This window comes from Pinus tabuliformis, chromosome J (genome assembly GCF_031772625.1).
Source record: "Pinus tabuliformis cultivar Carrire ecotype Pingquan chromosome J, CPIR1, whole genome shotgun sequence".
NCBI lineage: Eukaryota > Viridiplantae > Streptophyta > Pinopsida > Pinales > Pinaceae > Pinus > Pinus tabuliformis.
This window is the reverse complement of record NC_142295.1, coordinates 1,031,415,523-1,031,427,874: the sequence shown is the minus strand read 5'-3', so window position 1 is coordinate 1,031,427,874 and position 12,352 is coordinate 1,031,415,523.

Below are 12,352 nucleotides of genomic sequence, written 5' to 3'. Positions count from 1 at the left end.
GATACAAAGGAGACGAGAGGAAAGAAAAACTATAAGTAGGTCTTCTCATCTTCTCATATTATCTATTACTTATAGGAAAAGACTAAAATTCTTTAAACTGTTGTTCTAGATATGGCTACTTATCTAGGAAATTAGTATTTATCCATAGATACCAAATTCTCCAAAACAACATCACAAAGAGAAACCTCTTGCTGCAAAGATATTTCATCTGAAGTTTCTTTCTCCTTGAAAGATGATTATTTGACAACTTGAAATACTTCATTACTCTATTGAGCTAAACCAACCAAATCAGAATTGAAACTTGCATTACATGCAACAACATTTTCATAAAGAATATCATCATTTGGCTTGAACATGAGAAGTACTAAACTTTTACTTGAATTCACTAGTCTTTTTTCCTGCCTTGCATTAACAATTGATGTGTTTAAATTTTTGTGATGGGATCTCACTATATAATCCACACCATCATTGAACAAGTGATACTTGTTTTCATGGAGGTAAAAGGCTGCTTTCCGGTCATACAAATATGGACTACCCAACACCACACCTGAAATATCAAGTGGTACCACATATAACTCTACTTAGTCAACAAAATTTGCAGTGATTGAAAACTTAAACAAACATTTTCTTGTAACCTATAAACTGGTGTCTTTTGTTATCCATCCCAAAGGGTATGTTTTATGGTGAGGTATAGTTTCAAGATTCAATCTGTTGACTATGTCTTCAAAGATTAGATTCGCTTGTGATCCACTATCGAAGAGTGTGTCAATCTTGGTGTGTTTATATATGACCCTAACATGAAATAACTCAATTCATCTGTTTTCATTTGGAGTAGTAGTAGTGTTACAATTTTGTGAACTACCACTTGTAATATCTTGTTTCCCTTTGATTCCCATGACAGTGATTTTGTTTACATCACCCGATTCAAAACCTAAATCTTCTTGAGTGATAGCAGTGGTTTTCTATTTTCCTTTATTTTTTAACTTATTTGGTCTCATTTCTGATTGGAGTTTCTAACAATGATCCTCATTACGTCCCTCTTTTGAACTGTGTTTACATATAACTTTATCCCCTTCTTTCTTCACACTTGCATTTTTCTTCCCTTTCCATTTTCCTCAATTCTCTTTCTCCTTACCCTTAGGTGGCTTTTTATTACTACTCTCTTCATAAGTGTTATTTCCTCTAGATTCAAGATGCGTGGCTTGCACACATACTTCATCCAAATTAGTTGGATTGAACATAAGAATAGTGTGTTTAATATAGGAATGTAAGCCCCTAATATATTTCAGCGGTGTATCTTTGGAATTCAAATTCACTTCTAATAACCAAGCCCTTTTCCTAAACTCATGTGTCTAATCTTGGAGTGTTTGGCCTTTAAGATGCTTAAAATTCTGCCAACCCATAATGGATTTTTTCATATAGGCTAAAGGATAAAATTGTCTTTTAATTACATAAACAAATTCAACCCAAGTGATGGATATCTTACCATGGATTCTCATTTTCTTTTGAGTCTTTGCTTCCCACCAAAATAGTGCAGCTCGTTCTAGCCTCAATGAAGCCAACTGGATCTTTATGTCATCTTCTTAAAGGTTCTAAATTCTGCAGTGTACCTCCAACTGTTGAATCCAATTTTCCAACTTTTCTGCATTCACCTCTCCATTGTACATGGGAAGTTTGAAGTTTATGTCCAATTTCAGTAATGGAGTTTTTCCTTTTAGGGTTTTAGAATGAGTATGGGAAGTCTCAGTGGTGGTAGTGGAAGATTATGCTATGTGAGATGATGGATATGATGAGGATGGTGGAGATGGAGGTGGCTTTCCACCATTCCCTTTGGAATCCTTCTTGTCATCTTTTTTGTCCTCTGAGCTTCCTTCTTCATGTGGAGGTTTATAACTCTCCCCAACCATTCTAGTGTTCCTCTCTTCATAGAGGACTTTAACCGTCTTAGTCAAAGTATAGAAAGCTTTCTTGAATTCTTCCTCTTCTGAAGAGGGACGTTCAGGCTCTCTTTCTCCAGACATAATGGCTATGGATTTAGGCTCAGAAATGGGTACTGCTTGTACCTCTTCAATATTAGTTGAAGGCAAAACTTGAGGAGTTTCAAGTGCATCAGGAATTAGAACTTTGGGTGGTGGATATTGTGGCCTTGTGGCTCTCCTTCTTCTGGGAATAACCTCAAGAGTTGCAACCAATATCTTCCCTTCTCCTTTCTGCAACTTTAACCTTGTAAGGATCACAATTTTGCAACCATTAAAACCCTAATTGCACAAACTCAAGCAATCAAAAAATTCAACCTCCCTCTGATGCCAACTTGATCTATTTTTGTATGATTAGTTTTTTTGTGCTAATAAAAATTACATATTTATAAATATGTGCATTCTTATTGCTCCTTGTGCTGAGGATTCATTAGTTGTTTGTGCATACAAAAAAGAAAAATTCCTTAAGTTTTAAAAGACATTTCTGAGCAAAATAGCTTCAGAAACAAATATTGAACAATAAACATATACATTGCAACAAACCATCAAAGAGACACATTAATACAGTGTTTTGATGAAGGAGTTCACCCCTTCTGGGCTACATCTCCTTGGTCCAACTTCCATGGCTTGGGCCTCTGTATTAGCTCAATGTGGAAATAAAATGTTGTTTACAAAGCTCTATGTCTCTTGATACCTACGCCAATGTGTTCAGCATGTTCCAGTTAGCCAAGAATACCTATTTCTGAGCTCAATTTGGTCGAAAATTGCTCAAGATATGCTTCATTAATTTTTCCCTAGGAAACCCTGCTAAAACTTGAGAAGACTCCAGTTAGCATCACCAAAGTTGGCAATTCCGCCAAAATTGGTGCACCTACAAAACTACCGCCATATTAGAATTCATATTAATTAAGGCTAAGTTGGATTAGTGGCAATAATCATGCTTATCCATTTAGTGTTGGCCATTGGTTATACGCTGAGGTCGTATGGTGAGGGGGTTGGCTCCCTCCGCTCTGCTGTCAACACCACTGTATGCTTTAAATGAAATATTGTGGGGCACTGTTTACAAGACAGGCGCTTGGCTCAACAGTTATGTAATGGAGTTGGGAGGGGGAGGTCATGGGTTCGACCCGCCCTCCGCCCATCCCTTAATACATTTTGCTGCCCCATTTATAACATTGCCATATTCAAATATTTCATGTTCATTGGGCAATTCCACCTTCACACAACCAAAATGGTGAATCCTAAAGTGACACTTGTCACAACCTTATTGGGAAAAAACTGAAGAATATTCCCATCATGCTAACTGTATTGCCATGTCATCATTATGTCATGTTCTGTAATTTTTTTCATTGTTTAGGAAAATGAACAACGGGCCTTTTCTCCTTCATCTGGACTCAGTTTTAAGTGAAATCAATTGCGTTATGATCGTCTTGACGAGACGGACATAGTCATACATGTTTTGAGCCAATCTCAAAACTTTTATTTTTGAGCTAAATATCACCTAATCAAAATTGTTTTGGTAAGGAAATGAAATTTAATTAAGGGGTATTTCATGGAAACTAAGGAAGATAATCAGCTCTAATGGCATGACAAAGGTTTTGAAGAAATAACAACATGGCATATTTTCACAATTATGCTCACTAGAGGTTCAAACATCGAAATCATCTATTTATCCAGATCTCCAAAAAGTCTTGTACAATCATTCCAAATTATTTGAAACTCTCAAAGGCCTCCCACTTATTCGTGATTATGATCATGATATTCACATGATTCTAGGAAGTGTTCCTCCAAACACTGGGCCTTATAGATATCCCTATGCCCAAAAGAGTGAAATTGTATGTATGGTTGGAGAAATGCTAAAGGCTGAAATAATTCAACCTAGTCAAAGTTCTTTCTCTACTCCAATAGTATTGGTGCACAAGAAGGATGGATCAAGGCATATGTGTCTGGATTATAGGGAGCTCAACAAGCTCACTATTAAAGATAAATTTCTCATTCCTATTATTGATGAATTCTTGGATGAATTGCATGGAGAAATTTACTTCACTAAGTTGGATCTTCGTTAAGGATATCATGAAATTAAAATAAAGACTGAAGACATTCCGAAAACAACAATCATAACTCATGAAGGTCATTATAAATTTTTGGTCATGACTTTTGGTCTTACTAATGTACCTTCCACATTTCAAGGTTTGATAAATTCCATTTTCAAATGTTCCTTAGAAAATCCGTGTTAGTATTTTTTGATGATATACTAATCTACAACAAGTTTTGGAAGGATCATGTTCAACATGTTGACAAAGTGGTCAAACTATTAAAGGAAAAATAATTATATGCAAAAACCTCTAAATGTTTCTCTAGAGTTGTAGAGCTTTGAAATTACACCTCTCCTACACATTTTCCCAGACTTTTTCCCCTCACTAGTACTCCACAAGCTGTCAAAAATCATTGCATATTGATTCTAAAAGAGCATTTAAGTGGTTTTCTAACTATGTTTTTGTGTTTTCTGTTTGAACTAGATTTTTCTTATTAGCTGCGGAATCCAATCACTTTTCACAGCCGATTCAACTTTTCGTAGCTGTTTTTGTTAAACTCTAGGTTGCAGGTGTCACTAGGCAAAAAAACCCACATGGGAAAGTTAGAAATGACCTGGACATGGATCAGGTCCTATTGGTTCAGCCAAATTCATCAAGGGAAGCTGTGGTCAACGGTGGTCAAACGGTGGTCCAACGTAAGAGTCCTACGGCAGCCAGACTCTGTTTTCAAACACGTGAAGGATTCTGAAGGATGCGTGGCCGTTCCTAAATCTCTGGGGTCATGTTGCCACCTGTAGACTGCCCCACGATGTGAATCCAATAGTCACAGTTGATAGATTTAATAGTCTCGGCAACCATTACGCTAAATCCATGGACGTTGTCTTTTATGTGTCTCCTGTTGACGTAGTTTCACAGGAAAAAAATTATGTAACCTTTCTTATAAATAACGCGTTTCTATACGCATAGTCTTAGTCTTTTGTTAATGTAATTTTGCTGTTAAAAGTTCACTGTGTCGTGACACTAGTCTTATTGCTGTAAATGTGTTTTGAAATATATGAGAAGACCCTGTTTCTACATGATTACGTGAACGTAATTTTGGATTGATAGCCTGTTGACCGAGGCTATGCAGAGGGCCCCTATACGCTGAGGTTTCGTTTCCCTTGTTGTTGTAAAGTTTTATGCATTGTTTTCTTATTTCCATTGCATATATTCCATAGTTATCCACCTGTGTATATTTCAATTGTTATGGTATTTCACTTATGTTACAAGTTTGTATGACACTGATCAGTGGATGTATGTTTCAGGATAGAGTAGGCAGCCCGGGCATCTGCATATAATTTTCGCAATGACTAATGACATGGGATTAATTCTCTGCTGACTTTGCTTTTCTTTGTATTTTAATTCCAGTTCTATTTTGTTGATTTCAGTTTTGTTTACTTGCTTTGTTAGTTAGCTTAGATATTAAATTGCTCATATCATTTACGGTTACTTCCGAAATCCATAGCTAGACTAATTGGCGAGGGATCGAATTATGAATGTGTGATTTGATTTTAGTTTTACTTTTCTACAATTAGATATCAGATTGCTCATGTCATTGATGATTATCTCCGAAAGCCATAGCTAGACTAACTGGCGAGGAATCAGATTATGAATGTTGTGATTTGATTTTAGTTTTACTTTTCTATAATTAGATATCAGGTTGCTCATGTCATTGATGATTATCTTTGAAAGCCATAGCTAGACTAACTAGCGAGGAATCAAATTATGAATGTTGTGATTTGATTTTAATTTTACTTTTTTGCAATTAGATATCAGGTTGCTCATGTCATTGACGATTATCTCCGAAAGCCATAGCTAGACTAACTGGCGAGGAATCGGATTATGAATGATGTAATTTGATTTTAGTTTTACTTTCTTTGCAATTTTTTATTTCTTTGAGTGCAGTAGCTTAAATCATTTTTCTGTATTTAGACAACAACAGAGATGATAGTTTCATGATCAGTAGTTCATTACTTACTTGTTTTAAATAGCAGCACATTTTTCATTCTTGTTCTAGTATTACTGTCATCACTAGTATATTCTAAGACCTTCTGAAGTGATAAGTGTTGGAAACCATTATAGAAAACATAATATCCTAAAATCTATATCCATACTTGCCTTCTAAAGACTTAGGAATAGGATTTCCATTCATATTAGGAGATAAACGAAGATAAAAACCCCCAAAACAAAATAAAAATTGAAAAATGAAAAAAATATAAGAAAGAGGTTGTCTTGCACATATAGTGCGCCACACTTCATCAATTTACGACTCCCGGATTGATAATTAATGTAGCAATTTAGGACACACTAAATTGACCAAACATTTTGGCGCCATTGCCGGGGAAGTGTAACTAGGTAGCCAATCTCTTAAAAAAAGAAGGGAAAAATTGATAACTTCTTGAAGTATGCTCTCATCTTGCACCTAGTGTGATCTGGAGGATCAGAAAAGAAAGTTGTTAGTTTAATAATTTCTTGATTATGCTCTCTTCTTGCACCTAGTGTGACCTGGAAGATCAGAAAGAGAATCATTAGCCCGACTTGAAAAATAAAAAAATAAAAAATGACATGCATAGAGCAAGAGATTCTAGGGGAAGGTTTATAGTTAGGGCCAAAAGTTCGATTTTCACAACTTCAGCTACTTCAAGGCATAGAAAAGATACAACTCCATCATCTCCGACTCACACTCCCAGCCTTAGGATTCCTGGAATTCAAGGGGAAGTAGCTGAATTAGGAGACTCTCCCACATTATCCATCAAATCTGACCTAGGAAAAGAACCTTTCTTCACTTCTACAGGAGAACATATTGTAATCAAAGAAGTAGAATCACCTAAAGAAGAGGAGGGAGAAATTCTTCCTCGTTCACCAATAATAGAAGAACCAGAGGACTCCGAGAACTCTGAGGAAACTGTTACACAAAAATATAGTCACCATGACTATTTACAGTCAGTATGGGTGTATCATCACTTGTAATGTCCTCCTAAGCAAGTCTCAGACCTTAGCTCTTCAAGTCAAGCTTTGAAAACGAGAGAAAGATATTAAAAATCAACAAAGATCTGGTTCCGTACTTTCTCTCACTATTGCCTGTGGTCCCGCACCCCCTGTTCACAAAAACTATGGACCTGCCCGCTCTGTCCCTAAAGGAGTGGGTGCGGACCCCTGTGAAAGTCAAAAAGGTGCAAGTTTATTCTAAAAAAATCACTTTGGGTTAATTCTAGATGATTATAGAAGGAATTTTGATGTGGATTGGTCGCTCTTAGGTGGTTCATGCATCCCAAAAGAGGAGCTAATCCCTTGATGAGAGGAGCTATCCCTTTAAAGGAGGGCTTTATCCCTTTGAAGGAGGACCTAGTAGCTTCCCTCCATTGCACTATAAATCAAGGCATTGGGATGGTTTCTAAGGAGGTTACAAGCTGAACATTTTTGAGGGTAAATGCTGGTGGAATTGAGACTTCCTAGTTAAGCTTGAGAGGAGAGATCACATATCTTTTTGGCTTCATTGGGAAGAGAGTGAAACTTGTCAAAGTAGAGGAGACTTCTTGTTGGACCCTGGGAGGAGCTTGTACAGCATCAAGGCACAGGTTGTAAAGTTCTTCTTTTATTTAAATTAATACAATTAGATTCATTTTTCTCAACAAATTGTCTTATGTCATTTGTTTCATGAATTCCTTGATCATCATGTTAAGTATGCTTTATGATATTGGCTTTTCAGGTGCTATTTAATTTGTTTGCTTGTTTGTGTTTGCAGATTCGCACTAAGGGAGCTCATTTGGATCAAAGGAGCGAGGCTTCCACAAACTTGCATTGGACCCAAGGTAGGCCTAAACACTTGTTTGCCTTTGTTTATAAATGCATATTTAGAGAAAGATAGTTTTTGATTGGCTTGCTTGTCACTAGATATCGTTAGATTCTAGGAAGGTATATCTTGTCCGCAAGATCGACTCATTCCGTATGACAAAATAGCGACTCCGCTGGGGACTTGATTTCTTCCTTGTTTTTACTTTGACCTGAGAAACTGTGTTTTTGTTTCTGTTTTTGGCTTGTTGTGTGTGGAATTGGGTAGATTTAGCAGATCTAGGATTATTTTTTGTTTTTCATAACTTTTGGAGAGGACCGCACCCTCGGCTTGGGACACAGTGCGGACCTATCCGCACTTTTGCTTTTAGCACAGAGCGGTACCGCACCTATGTTAACTGTGGACCTGCAGACCCTGTCAAAATTTTGGAAAACCTAAGATTTTCTCTATTAGTCAGCTTAGTTTTTGTTTAGATGTTATTATCCCCTACCCAGACCTGCATATAACTTGTCAGAAGCTTTTCTTAGGTTAGTTCCAATGGTGTTAGTGTTTTAGGTGAAATTCCTAGAAGTTTTGATTGTTGGGTTTGGTTTTCATTTTCGTCTTGTAGTAGCTCTGAGCTTAGAAGATATAGAAGCCTCAGATCACCTTGGTTTTTACTAGTATTCTTATGAGTCTGACCATTTGCAAAATCTACCTTTGTTGAGGAATCCACCTTGTGTTTTCTCTTTACGAAACTTCGAAAAAGCTTGTGTTAAAAGTTTGGATTTCATTTTTAGAAAAGAAAACAAAAATTGGTTGTTTTTTGACTGATTTGTGATTATGGACAAATTAGTCCTTAGTTTGCTTGTAGCTAAGTAAAACATCCTTGAAAAAGACATCTTATAAGCTTTGACTTCAAATAGTTTTTTATAGTTTATAGATCTCAAGATTAGCCATTTCCATAGTTTTGAGTGTTTTATAAAAAATAAAAAATCTCTTTTGGAAAAAGTTTGTTTTTGTATTGTTTGAGTGTTTTGAAAGAAAAGGGAAATTTTTGTGAAAATAACTAGTTGTCTCGTTTTGAGTGCATTGGAAAAGACAAAAATCTCTTCTTTTAATTTGTTTGTTAAGAAAGATTTGTGTTTACAAGTATTTGCATTCTCAAACTCTTTCCTAACTAGAAGTTCATTGAAGGGAAAAGATTGCTTAATCATCTTAAGTGCATTTTTTAGTGATTTCGAGTCGAGTCTTCACACCATGAGTTTCATCTCCACACCTCTTGACTTAAACAAAAACCAATAAAAATAACGCTTAAAGTAAAATCTATCTAGTAATCTTTTTGTTTCTAGGGCTCTGATACACCAATATAGCTTAGGCTAGTGTCTTGGAGTAGGGAGTAATTAACTCTCCAAGACAGTAAAACAAACAAGTAGTTGTATCTTGCGGTAGGAGAGAAATCCAATTGTTGCATTTATGCTCTGGGAAAGCTCCTCTTAAAATAGAAGAATGAGATCGTGTCCGAACCAGTGTGGGAATCAATCCTTCCTCATTGGGAACGACGCCAGATATTCACGTATTAAAAACGGTAAATCTCGGATTAACCATTGTCGAGGAGCCTGGGGTCACTTGTTGGTAAACCTTGAATTATGTCAAGGAGCCTTCAAGGGGATTGAGCTTGTTACTCTGCCCCTGCGTGCGTATCGGATCATAGATTGTTCCCCTAGGTATATTTGTTTCCGTTGGTAACCTTAGTAACCATATTCTATAGGATTCTTCCTAAGGTGACAGTGGTGGGAAGATCCCACTGTACTTGGAGATGACGTCGGCTAGACTCACTTGGATTTTCTGGGGGGTTCTCTTCACTCGAGATGGTTTAGTGGAGGAACTTGTGCCAGTCTATTCATTAAGTAGGTTGCCGGGGTAACTGTTCCAATCGCCATTTTGTTGTGTGTGGAGCATGATTGTTTAGAGGTCTTTATTTCAGCTGGATGTATACCCCAGGAAGTTTGTACACCCCTCCACGCGGGGGGGTGCGGGGGGGACTTGTCCCCCCGGCGGGGGCTCGGGGGCAGCGCCCCCAAAGCTAAAAACAAATGTAAAATTGCTTTGTAAAAGTATAGTAATTTCTAGTCAATCTGGGCCATTCATTAGGCAAATGATCTGACGGTAGAACTTATGTTTAGTTTAGGGTTTTTTTCCCTAGAAGGCAACCCCCTCTCTTTGTATGAGGGCAATGTATTTGAGGCTGAGATATAGATGTGTATTCTGTGAGTGAGAAACAGAGAGGTGAGACTGTGAGAGAAAACAAAGGATATTACAACGGATTTGTTGTAGGTTGTGTCTTTTCATTTTGCTGGATAATAGAAAGGAAGGACTGGCTGTTTGGGGTGGACGTAGCCCAAACTGGGTGAACCATGTATATCTGTGTCTCTCTTGTTTTGTGCATTTTTCTGTGTTTATATTTCTGCAATATTTTATGTGTTCCATTGCTCCGTAATATATAATTTTCTAACAACTGGTATCAGAGCCGAAGGTCTATTTGGCTGATAAACTCGCAGGAAAGAAGGGTTCCTGATTCGAGTGGGAGCAATGGCGGAAGATGGTAAGTTTAGGGTCGAGAAATTTAACGGCCAAAACTTCTCGCTGTGGAAGATGCAGATGGAAGATTATCTGTATTAGAAAGATCTATACCTACCATTGGGTGGAAAAACAAAGATGTCGATAGGTATGAAAGACGAAGAATGGAACCTTCTCGATAGAAAGGCACTCGGAACAATACGGTTGTGCCTTGCTGCATTAGTCGCCTTCAACATTTTGAAGGAAACCACGATAGAGGGTTTGATTTAGATGTTGTCGAAACTATATGAAAAACCCTCGGCCTCAAACAAGGTATTTCTTATGAAACGGTTATTTAATATGAATATGTCGGAAGGTGGATCTGTTGCAAACCATTTAAATGATTTTAATACAGTTACAAGTCAGTTAAGTTCTGTAGGGGTAAACATTCATGATGAATTTAGAGCTCTGTTATTCTTGTGCTCATTACCAGAAAGTTGGAATGGTTTGGTAATGGCCATTAGTAACTCCATTTCTGGATCTAGTACTTTAAAGTTTGATGATGTTGTTGGTGCTATCCTTAGCGAGGAAATGCGACGGAAAAGCTCCAATGAGACATCGGGAAATGCTTTGAGTGCAGAGTCTAGAGGAAGAAAAATGGACAGAGGAAAGAGCTCAGGATATCGCAGTAAATCAAGGAAAGGCAGATCCAAGTCCAGATGAGGGATAGTGTGCTGGAAATGTGGAAAGAAAGGACACCTAAAGAAAGACTATAGATCTCGGAAGGGAAAAGAAGGAGATGCACAGCAAGAAAACAATCATGAAGCAAATGTGACAGGTGAGGTGTTACAAGATGCTTTGATTCTTTCTTTCGAAAATATTACTGATTCCTGGGTGGTAGATTCAGGGGCTTCATTCCATGCCACACCTGATAAGAAATACTTTCATGACTATGTTCAAGGAGATTTTGGACAAGTTCGTCTGGGTGATGATAAACCCTGTAAAATCGTTGGAATGGGTAAGGTTCTTGTAAAACAGCAGAATGGAAACCAATGGCTATTAAAGGAGGTAAGGCATGTTCCAGATCTAAAGAAAAATCTGATTTCAATAGGGCAGTTAGGCGGTAAAGGTTGTGTGACAACTTTCACAGATAAAGCTTGGAAGGTCACCAAAGGAGCCCTGGTAATAGCAAAAGGCGAAAAGGTTGGTACATTGTATTTATGCAATGGTACTCCTAACTCTGTTAATGCTTTAACTTCCAAAGGAGCAGATGCAGCATTAGGGCATCATAGGCTTGGACACATGAGTGAAAAGGGGATGAAGATCCTTCACTCAAGGAATTTGTTGCCAGGTTTGAAGAATGTTGATTTGGACTTCTGTGAGAACTGCATTTATGGAAAACAGAAGAGAGTTAGATTTCTCAGAGTTGGGAAAGAAAAGAAGAACGAAAAATTAGAGCTTGTGCATACAGACGTATGGGGACCTGCTCAGGTATCATCTCTCGATGGCTCTCGTTATTATGTTACCTTTATTGATGGTGCAACTAGAAAAACTTGGATTTATTGTATTAAGAATAAATCTGATGTATTTGATACTTTCAAGAAATGGAAAGCTTTGGTTGAGATTGAGACAGGAAAGAAATTGAAGTGTCTTAGATCAGACAATGGAGGTGAATATTGCATCAAAGAGTTTGATAGGTACTATTCAGAACATGGAATTCGTAGAGAGAAGACAGTTCCAAGAACAACACAAGAAAATGGTGTGTCAGAAAGGATGAACAGAACAATCATGGAGCGTGCAAGGTGCATGAGATTGCATGTAGGATTTCCTTTACAGTTTTGGGCAGATGCTGTAGATACTACTGTTTATCTAATAAACAGAGGGCCTTCAAGTTCCTTGGATGGTGGTGTTCCGGAGGAAGCATGGACAGGTAAAAAGGTAAACTACTCTTTTTTAAAGCCTTTTGGTTG